The sequence below is a fragment of the Aedes aegypti genome, chromosome 2 (assembly GCF_002204515.2).
Source record: "Aedes aegypti strain LVP_AGWG chromosome 2, AaegL5.0 Primary Assembly, whole genome shotgun sequence".
NCBI classification, from domain to species: domain Eukaryota; kingdom Metazoa; phylum Arthropoda; class Insecta; order Diptera; family Culicidae; genus Aedes; species Aedes aegypti.
This window is the reverse complement of record NC_035108.1, coordinates 165,301,952-165,313,265: the sequence shown is the minus strand read 5'-3', so window position 1 is coordinate 165,313,265 and position 11,314 is coordinate 165,301,952. Positions and strand designations below refer to the sequence as shown.

General features: G+C 39.2%; 1 long non-coding RNA gene across 1 annotated transcript; it reads right to left on the bottom strand.

Annotated features, from left to right (window-relative positions):
* Positions 1-1,725: 1,725 nt before the first annotated feature.
* Positions 1,726-10,343, bottom strand: LOC110675396. The gene is made up of 2 exons (XR_002499447.1): positions 10,291-10,343; positions 1,726-1,992 (listed from the first exon to the last, which is right to left on the bottom strand). It is a non-coding gene; the product is annotated as an uncharacterized LOC110675396 (long non-coding RNA).
* Positions 10,344-11,314: the final 971 nt, after the last annotated feature.

Genomic DNA, 11,314 nt, shown 5'->3' with positions numbered 1-11,314 from the left:
GTTTTTGGGGGAAAATCCCTGGAGAAATCCTTAGAAAAAATCATCGGGGGAATCCTTTGGGAAATCCCCGGTTTGAAAAAACCGGAAAATTTCATGGAAAAAATCTCCCGAAAGCGTACCTGGATGAATCTCAAAAGAATTCCCGGAATAATTCCGAAGGATTTTACGGCAGAACTCCGAAGGAATTCTAGATGCAGCTCCGGAGACTTTTTCAGAAGACCTGCTATGAAATTCCAGGGCAAGATTGAAGGAACTCTGAAGAAATTTCCGGAGGAATTCAGGACAAAATTCTATAGAAACTCCTAAGGGTTTATTCATAAATTTCATAACGCCACAAATGGTAATTTTTGACACCCACCCTGATAACGCTTTTTGTATGAATATTCTACAAATTTTGTATGAGCTATAACACCACAAGGACACATACCCACCCCTTAGAGCGTTATGAAATTTGTGAATGAACCCTAAGCTATTCCAAGAGGAACTCCGGATGCGTTCCTGAAGAAACTCCGGGTGCATTTCTGTAGGAACCCTACGTTTCTAGAGGAACACCAAAAACAAATCTTGCAGAAACTAAATACAAAATACGAAGAAATTACCGGTGAAGCTCCAGAGGAACTTTCCAAGTATTACCAGGTATTACCAATTGAAATCCAGACGAATCGCTGGAAAAAGAAGAAAAGGTTCTGCAAGAACTCCAGAGGAGTTTTTGAAAGAATTTTAGGTCGAAATCCGGAGGAAGTTCCAAGGAATTGCTTTATGAAATCCAGAGGAATTTCTGGAAGAACTTAAAAATTTCCAGGAGGAACTCCGAAGGAATTTCACGAAGAACTCTGCAGGAATCGCTGGAGGACGTCTAGAGGATTACCCGGAGGAAATGTATTTAATTTTCAGAAGTAACTCCTGGAAAATTCCTAATTGAACTCCGGAGGATTCCAAAAGAATTACTAGAGAAATTCTGAAGAATTCCTGGAGAAAATCCGAAAAAAAACAGGAGGAACTACAGAGGAAATTTGAAAAAAGTACCGGTCGCGTTACAAAATAATTGTCAGAGGAAATTTGAAGGAATTGGTAGATGAACTACGGAGAAATTCCATGAGGATCTCTGGAGAAATTTTTGAAGAATCTCCAAAGGAATTCCTACAAGGATACTGAAGCAATTGCTAATTCTTCTAGCAATATTTTTTATAGAATCTCCGAAAAAAGTCCTGTATGAACTATGGAGAAAATCCCGCAGGAAATACCAACAGTATTTTTTGGAGGAAATCTCCTGTGGAATTCCTGGAGAAAATCACTGGAGGAGTTCTTGGGGGATACCCCCGGAGCAATCCTTGAAAATCCTGGAGGAAATCTCCAAATAAATACTCTGGAAAAATTCTCGAAGGAATTTTTGGAGAAAATGTCTAGAAGAATTTCTTCATGAAATCCCCAGAAGAGATCCTGGATCTTCTTCTTCTTCTTGGTATTACGTCCTCACTGGGTCAGAACCTGCTTCTCAGCTTAGTGTTCTTATGAGCACTTTCACAGTTATTAACTGAAAGCTTTCTTTGCCAAAGTTGCTATTTTTGCATTCGTATATCGTATGGAAAATACGATGATACTCTATGGGTTTATTCACATATTTTATAACGCCGATAATGGTCATTTTTGAAACCCACCCACACTTTCGTAACGCTTTTTGTATGAATATTCTACAATTTTTTTATGAATTCAAGTTAGCAGCTCTTTACGTTGAGCAATCGATGTGCAAAACTTTATTTTTATTGATTCCATACACATATACACTTGAAATTTCACAAAATATTTTTTTTAATTTCCCATCGCTTTGTTCTAGCAGTCCGTTCCATTTTTGCAACAACAAACCCCGGCATGTCCTCCGTCGAATAAGCATGTCCATAATTTCTCGTCTCGGAGTCCGGTTCATGTAAAAATTCGGCGTACCGGCGATTGGGAAGAGATGTTATCTGCTTCGAAGATGCTGACTCTGGATTTCTGGAAAATAAAAAATATTATTGATCAGAAATCAGATATTTTTCTCGCGTGATGATTATCAAATATATAAATGATTAAGGGGACACGAGAGACCGTGTTATTTTCCCTATCTTTCGTCTCACTCTAACAATAATCATCAAAACTTTGTGGAAGCAAATCTCGAGTTTTAGTGAATCGATGAAGCTTAAAATTTATCGGGTTGTGCACTACATATATAGAATCATAGTGATACATTTTCGCATCGATATATGGAGTGGTTCTTGGGATTTGCTTCTTGAAATGGATAGGTTGATTATTATGACGTCCCGTGCGGACTTAACAATCATGAAACACATTTTTATTATTATTATTTTCTTAATGAAATTCTAGAGGAAATCTCCGGATAAAATCTTCGAAAAAAAAATACGAAGGAATTTCCTAATGAAATCTCCGGAGGAATTTCTGTAGGAAATTCCCGGTGGAATTTCTGGACGAAATCCCCTCAGGGATTACCAGAGAAAATCCCTGGTAAAGTTCCTTATATTTCCGAAGGAAATCCCCAGAGGAAATTCTGGAGAAAACCCACGGAGAAAATCCTGAAGAAATTCCTGGAGTAAATTTCCGGAGTAATTCCTGGTTCAACTCTCCAGGGAAATTCTGGAGGGAATCTCCGGATAAAATCTATTAAAAAAATACGAAGGAATTTCTAGAGAAAATTTTCGGAGGAATATCTTAGTGAAATCTCCGGAGGAATTCCTGTAGAAAATCCCCGGAAGAATTTCTAGACGAAATTTTCAGAAGAATTCTTGGAGGATTACCAGGGAAAATCCTCGGTAAAGTTCCTGAAATTTCCGAAGGAAATCCCCAGAGGAAATTCTGGTGAAAACTCCCGGAGGAAATGCTGAAGAAATTCCTGGAGTAAATTTCTGAAGAAATACCTGGTTCAATTTTCCAGGTAAATTCTGGAAAAAAAATCTCCGGATAAAATCTCTGAAAAAAAAAATACGAAGGAATTTCTGTGGAAAATCCTCGGAGGAATTTCTTAATATCCTTGGAGGAATTGCTATTGAAAATCCCCTTAGCAATTCCTAAAGAAATTCCTCGGAGGAAATCTTTGAAAAAATCTCCGGAATTATTCCTGGAGCAAATCGCCAGATTAAAAAAAGCCTCTAGAGGAGTTCATGCAAGAAATCCTTGGAAAAAATCTCCAGAGTAAGTTCTGGAGAAATTCCTGGAGAAAAACTCCAGATAAATTCTCTGGAAAATCACCGAAGGAATTCTTGGAGAAAATATTCGGAAGTGTTTCTTAACGAAATTTCCGGAGGAATTCCTGTAGGAAATCCCTGGAAGAATTTCTGGACGAAATCCCCTGAGGGACTACCAGGGAAAATCCCCGGAAAAGTTCCTGAAATTTCTGAAGGAAATCCCCAGAGAAAATTCTGGTGAAAACTCCCGTAGGAAATCCTGAAGAAATTCCTGGAGTAAATTTCTGGAGAAATACCTGGTTCAATTTTCCAGGGAAATTCTGGAAAAAAATTTCCGGATAAAATCTTTGAAAAGAAAATACGAAGGAATTTCTGTGGAAAATCCTCGGAGGAATTTTTTAATATCCTTGGAGGAATTGCTATTGAAAATCCCCTTAGCAATTCCTGAAGAAATTCCTCGGAGGAAAACTTTGAAAAAATCTCCGAAATTATTCCTGGACCAAAGCGCCAGAATAAAAAAACCTCTAGAGGAGTTCCTGCAAGAAATCCTTGGAAAAAATCTCCAGAGTAAGTTCTGGAGAAATTCCTGGAGAAAAACTCCAGATAAATTCTCTGGAAAATCACCGAAGGAATTCTTGGAGAAAATCTTCGGAAGTATTTCTTAACGAAATTTCCGGAGGAATTGCTGTAGGAAATTCCTGGAAGAATTTCTGGAAGAAATCCCCTGAGGGATTACAAGAGAATATCCCCGGTAAAGTTTTTGAAATTTCGGAAGGAAATCCCCGGAGGAATTCCTGGTGGAATTTCTGGAAGAAACCTTCGGAGAAAATCCTGAAGAAATTCCTGGAGTTAATTTCCGCAGAAATTCCTGGTTCAATCCTCCAGGGAAATTCTGGAGGAAATCTCCGGATAAAATCTTTGAAAAAATCACGAAAGAATTTCTAGACAAAATTCTTGGGAAGAATTTCTCATTATCCCTGGAGGAATTGCTATTGGAAATACCCTGAGGAATTCCTGAATAAATTCCTCGGAGGAAATCTTGAACAAAATCTCCGGAATAATTCCTGGAGCAAATTGCGAGATTATAAACGGCCTCTACAGAAGTTCCTGCAAGAAATCCAAGAAATTCCTGGTTCAACTCTTCAGAGAATTAGGATTTTTTAGAGAAAATCCTCGATGGAATTGCCTAATAATATATAATACCAGGGAAAAGCCTCGGTAAAGTTCCTGATATTTCCGGAGAAACTCTTCAACTCTTCAGAGAAATTCTAGAGGAAATCTCCGGATAAAATCTCTGAAAAAATATACGAAGGAATTCCTAGAGAAAATCCTCGGAGGAATTTCTTAACAAAATCTCCGGAGGAATTCCTATAGAAAATCCCCGGAAGAATTTCTAGGAGAAATCCCCTGAGGGATTACAAGAGAAAATCCCCGGTAAAGTTTTTGAAATTTCGGAAAGATATCCCCGGAGGAATTTCTGGAGGAAACCCCCGGAGGAAATCCTGAAGAAATTCCTGGAGTTGATTTCCGGAGAAATTCCTGGTTCAACCCTCCAGGGTAATTCTGAAGGAAATCTCCGGATAAAATCTTTGAAAAAAAATACGAAGAAATTTCTCGAGAAAATTTTTGGAGGAATTTCTAGAGAAAATCCTTTGGAGGATTTTATTAATGAAATATCCGGAGGAATTCCTGTAGAAAATCCCCGGAAGAATTTCTAGAAAAAAATCCCAGAGGAATTCTCGGACGAAATTCCCTGAGGGACTACCAGGGAAAATCCTCGGTAAAGTTTCTGAAATTTCTGAAGGAAATCCCCGGAAGAAATTCTGGAGAAAACTCCCGGAGGAAATCCTGAAGAAATTCCGAGAGTAAATTTCTGGAGAAATTCCTGGTTCAATTTTCCAGGCAAATTCTGGAAAAAATCTCCGGATAAAATCTCTGAAAAAAAATACGAAGGAATTTCTGTGGAAAATCCTCGGAACAATTTCTTAATATCCTTGGAGGAATTGCTATTGAAAATCCCCTTAGCAATTCCTAAAGAAATTCCTCGGAGGAAATCTTTGAAAAAATCTCCGGAATTATTCTTGGAGCAAATCGCCAGGAGGAATTCCTGTAGAAAATCCCCGGAAGAATTTCTAGACGAAATTCCCAGAGGAATTATTGGACGAAATCCCCTGAGGGATTACCAGTGAAAGTCCTCGGTAAAGTTCCTGAAATTTCCGAAGGAAATCCCCAGAGAAAATTCTGGAGAAAATCCCTGGAGGAAATTCTGAAGAAATTCCTGGAGTAAATTTTCGGAGAAATTCCTAGTTCAACCCTCCAGGGAAATTCTGGAGGAAATCTCCGGATAAAATCTATGAAAAAAAAAAAAATACGAAGGAATTTCTAGAGAAAATCCTCGGAGGAATTTCTTAGTGAAATCTCCGGAGGAATTCCTGTAGGAAATCCCCGGAAGAATTTCTGGACGAAACTTCTTGAGGGATTACAAGAGAAAATCCCCGGTAAAGTTTTTGAAATTTCGAAAGGAAATCCCCGGAGGAATTTCTGGTGGAATTTCTGGAAGAAACCTCCGGAGAAAATCCTGAAGAAATTCCTGGAGTTAATTTCCGGAGAAATTCCTGGTTCCACTCTTCAGGGAAATTCTGGAGGAAATCTCCGGATAAAATCTTTGAAAAAAAAACACGAAAGAATTTCTAGATGAAATTCTTGGGAAGAATTCCTTATAATCCCTAGAGGAATTGCTATCGAAAATCCCCTGAGGAATTTCTGAATAAATTCCTCGGAGGAAATCTTGAAAAAAATCTCCGACCTCTACAGAAGTTCCTGCAAGAAATCCTAGTCCCTGATATTTCCGAAGGAAATCCCCAGAGGAATTTCTGGAGAAAAATCCTGAAGAAATTCCTGGAGTAAATTTCTGGAGAAATTCCTGGTTCAACTGTTCAGAGAAATTCCGTAGGAAATCTCCGGATAAAATCTCTGAAAAAAAATACGAAGTAATTCCTAGAGAAAATCCTTGGGGGAAATTCTTAAAGAAATCTCCGGAGGATTTCCTGTAGAAAATCCCCGGGAAAATATCTGGACGAAATTCCAAGAGGAATTCTTGGACGAAATCACCTGAGGGATTACCAGGGAAAATCCCCGGTAAAAGAATTTCTGGAGAAACCTCCCGGAGGAAATCCTGAAGAAATTCTTGGAGTATATTTCCGGAGAAATTCCTGGTTCAACTATCCAGAGGAATTCTGGAGGAAATCTCCGGATAAAATCTCTGAAAAGAAAATACGAAGGAATTTCTGTGGAAAATCCTCGGAGCAATTTCTTAATATCCTTGGAGGAATTGCTATTGAAAATCCCCTGAGCAATCCCTGAAGAAATTCCTCGGAGGAAATCTTTGAAAAAATCTCCGGAATAATTCCTGGAGCAAATTGCCAGAATAAAAAAAAAGCCTCTAGAGGAGTTCCTGCAAGAAATCCTTGGAAGAAATCTCCGGAGTAAGTTCTGGAGAAATTAATAGAGAAAAACTGCAGATAAATTCTGTGGAAAATCACCGAAGGAATTCTTGGAGAAAATCCCCGGAAGTATTTCTGAATTAAATTTTCGGAGGAAATCCCCGGAAGAATTTCTGGACGAAAACCTCTGAGCGATTACAAGAGAAAATCCCCGGTAAAGTTTTTGAAATTTCGGAAGGAAATCCCCGGAGCAATTTCTGGTGGAATTTCTGAAGGAAATTCCCGGAGAAAATCCTGAAGAAATTCCTGAACTTAATTTCCGGAGAAATTCCTGGTTCCACTCTTCAGGGAAATTCTGGACGAAATCTCCGGATAAAATCTTTGAAAAAATACGAAGGAATTTCTAGAGAAAATCCTCGGAAGAATTTCTTGTTATCCCTGGAGGAATTGCTATTGGAAATTCCCTGAGGTATTTCCGAATAAATTCCCCGGAGGAATCTTGGAAAAATCTCCGGAATAATTCCTGGAGCAAATCGCCAGTATATAAATGGCCGCAAGAGGAATTCCTGGAAGAATTACCCGGAAAAATCTCCAGAGTAATTCCTGGAGGAAGTTTTGGAGAAAAACTCCAGATAAATTCTCTGGAAAAATCACCGAAAGAATCTATGGAGAAGATCCCCGTTGGAATTTCTTAATATCCCTGGAGCAATTGCTATTGGAAATGTTCTGAGGAAATCTCCGGATAAAATCTCTGAAAAGAAAATACGAAGGAATTTCTGTGGAAAATCCTCGGAGGAATTTCTTAATATCCTTGGAGGAATTGCTATTGAAAATCCCCTGAGCAATCCCTGAAGAAATTCCACGGAGGAAATCTTGAAAAAAATCGCCGGATTAATTCCTAGAGCAAATCGCCAGAATAAAAAAGACTTCTAGAGGACTAGAAAAAAACCCCAGAAGAAATCTCTAAATCACTGAAGGAATTCCTGGGCTAAATTCCCGGACGGATTTCTTTGAAAAAATCTCTGAAGGAAATCCAAGGAGGAATTACTGGAATAAATCTACTGAGAAACTCCTGGTGCAAATCCACAGAGAAATTCCTGGAGGTAATCTCCGGAGAAATTCTCTAATGAATCCCCTGAGGAATTTCTTATTGAAATTTCCGGAGAAATTACTGAACGAAATCCCCAAAAGAATTTCAGAGCGAAATCCTCAGAGGAATTGTTGTTGGAAAACCCCTGAGGAATTCCTGGAGAAAATCCTCGAAGGAATTCCTAGAGGTAATCCCAGGATTTATTCGTGGAGCATATATTCAGAGGAGTTTCTGGAGGAAATTATCGGAGAAATTGCTACTGCAAATCTCCTGAGGAATTCCTGACAAAAATCCCCGGAGTTCTTGGGGATATCCCAGGAGGAATCCTTGATATCTCAAAAGAAATTTCTTTGTGCCCAGAGAAATTCCTGGAGAAAAACTCCGGAAAAAAGAACTAAAAATATCTCCGAATATATTTCTGAAGAAAAACCCCGCAGAAATTCCTTAATGAAATACCGGTGGGTCCTGTAAGAATTTTTAACAAAATCCTAGAAAATCTCCAAAGGAAATCCTGGAGTGACTACGTAACAATTCCTGGAGAAACTTAAGAGGCGTTCCTGGAGAAACTCTGGATGCTTTTCTGAAGGAAGCGGAAGCGTTTCTAGAGAAACTCCGGGGTAATTGCTTGACAAAGAAATTCCTGCAGAAACTATGGAGGAAATTCAAATTTGCCGATGGAAATCCGGAAGAATTTCTTTAAAGACTTAAGAAAAAACCTGGAGGAATTCCCAGAGGAAGTCTAGAGAAATTCCCGGAGAAACTTTTGAAAAATTTTCTGAGGAACTCTGGACAAACACCCGGAAGGAATGTAGTGAATTATTCGAAGCAGCTTCATAAGAATTCTTAGAGGAACTCCGGAGCATTTCCGAGAGATTACAGTAAAACCTCTATGAGTCGATTTTCCATTATTCGATATCGAAACATGGACCAAAAAGAACCAACATTTCATGTTTACTATGATGGTCCTCTCAAACAACTTTCCAAAGCTTTTCTGTTCCATGAGTCGATGGGAACTTCAAGAGGTTTGACTGTGCTCTGGAGAATTCCTGTAGATATTTGGAAAAAAATCAGGACAGATTATGGAGAAAAAGAATTCCCCAAAGAATTCTCGGAAAAAAAGTATCCGGAGGATTTTTTGGTGGAAATCCTCAAAGGAAATCCTCGTCCCCGGAGGGGAAACCTTTAGAGGAGTTCTTGGGAGATCTCTGGAGAAATTCTTTGAAAAAATCACTGGAGGAATTTCTGGAGAAAATCTTCGGAGGAATTCCTGGTGGAAATAACCGAAGGAGTTCATGTAGCAAATTCCCGGAAGAATTTCTGAACGAAATCTCCGGAAGAATTGCTGGAGGAATTCCTGAAGGAAAATTCGTGGGGAAATGCTATTGAAAATCCTATGAGAAATTCCTGGAGAAAATCCCCGGGTAAATTTTGAGGGATATCCCCAGAGAAATCCTTCAAATCCCTGGAGGAATTTCAGGAGCAAATCTCCACAGAAACTCCTGGTGCAAATCCCCAAAGAACTTCCTGAAGGAAACCTTCGAAAAAATTCTCTGAAAAAAAAACCGGAGGAATTTCTGTACGAAATATCCACAGGAATATCTGGGCGAAATCCCCGGAGGAATTCCTGGAAGAAATCTCCCGAGAAATTCCTGGTGCAAATCCCCAGAGAAATTCTTAAAGAATATCTCCGGATAAATTCTCTGAAAAATATTCGAAGGGATTTCTGGAGAAAAATTCTCTGAAAAATCCCCGAAGGAGAAAATCCCAGTTGGAATTTCTTAATGAAATCCCTGGAAAAATCTTTGGAGGTGCTTCTAGAGTGAATCTCCGGAAGAATTTCTGGATAAAATACACAGAGGAATTCCTGGATGAAATTCCCAAATTGCTACTAGAAATCTCCTTTAAAATTCCTGGAGAAAATCCCGGAGAAGTCCCAGGGGGAAATCCTCGGACGAATTCTTTGAAAAAATCTCCGGAGGATTTTCTAGAGCAAATCGCCAAAGAATTTCCTGGATGAAATTGCCTGAGGAATTTCTGGAGGAAATCCCAGGAGGAGTTTCGGGAGGAAATCTCCGGAGCAATTCCTGGTGGAAATCCCGGAAGAATTTCTAGACAAATTATCTAAAGTAATAGCTATTGAAAATTCCTTGAGAAATTCGTTGAGAGAATTTCCGGAGGAGTTCCTGGGGATATTGCCGGAACAATTTCTGGATAAACCCCCGGATAATTTCTTGGTTTAAATTCAAAGAGAAATGGCTGGAGGAAAGAATTTCTGGAGAAATCCTGAGTTCTCGAGGGATATCTCCTGAGGAGTTCCTGGTGCAAATCCCCAGATATCCCTGGAAGAAATCTTCGTATAAATTCTCTGAAAAAGTATCCGAAGGAATATCTGGAAAAAATCCTCGGAGCTATTTCTCAATGAATTTCTAGACGAAATCCCCAGAGGACGAAACTTCCGGAAAAAGTCCTGGTTCCCCAGAGAATTTTCTGTAGAAAATCCTAAAAGGAATTCCTGGAGTAAATCCCCGGAGACATTTCTGAACGATAACCACATAGAAAAGTTGCTAAAGGAAATACGTACCCGATCCTTGAGCAAATCCCCAGAGTAATTCCTGCAGCAAATCCCCGGATGCATGCCTGAAAGAAATCCACAGAGAAATTCCTGGTGGAAATTCTGTGGGACACATCGGAGGAACTTCAGTAGAATTCCTGGAAGAGCACTTGGAGATATCTGTAGACAGACTTCGTTGTCGACATTCTTGGTGGAATCCTTGTACGAACTCCTAAATGATTCCCCGGAGAAAAACCCTGATGATTCCTGGAGGTATCCTGTGTGAGTCCGAATGAATTGCCTAGAGGAATCGCTGGAAGCGGAATAAATATTTATCGTTTAAAGAACAGCACCGATGCAATATTGTTTTTGTTTTTACTTACCTCAAATGAGTAGGATGAGAAGATGATGGCAGTTTCAGCGAGAAAAATCCGAACTGGTAAACAAACCTGTGTCAAATCAGATTTGGAACAACTCAAATCTTGTTCCAAATCCGACCAAAAATGGACCAGGCAATTGACCTGTTCCAAAAAAATAGACCAGAAAACTGGTATAAATTAAAATTGGAACTTTTTTTGCAACACCGGTGCAAGCTCCAAATTTCAACTTGGTCCAAAAATTTGGAACCAAACAATGATTTGGACCACCGGTGAAGTTGCCCTAAATACTGTTCCTTTTTTTACTTACCTCAAATGAGTAGGAACTAGAGACGGTGACTGCGGTGGCTGTTTCAGCGTGAAACATCCGAACTGGTAAACAAACATTTGTCAAACCAGTTTTGGAACAGCTCAAAACTTGGTCCAAATCCGACCAAAAATGGACCACGCAGCTAGCCTGTTCCAAAAAAATAGACCAGAAAACTGGTATAAAATAAAATTGGAACATTATTTGCAACACCGGTGCAAGCTTCAAATTTCAACATGGTCCAAAAATTTGGAACCAAACAGTGATTTGGACCACCGGTGAAGTTGCCCTAAGCCGATATGACCAATATCGAAGGTTACTAGACCAAAGTTTTGGGATTCAAAATAAATTAGGAGTGCTAAATGACGTC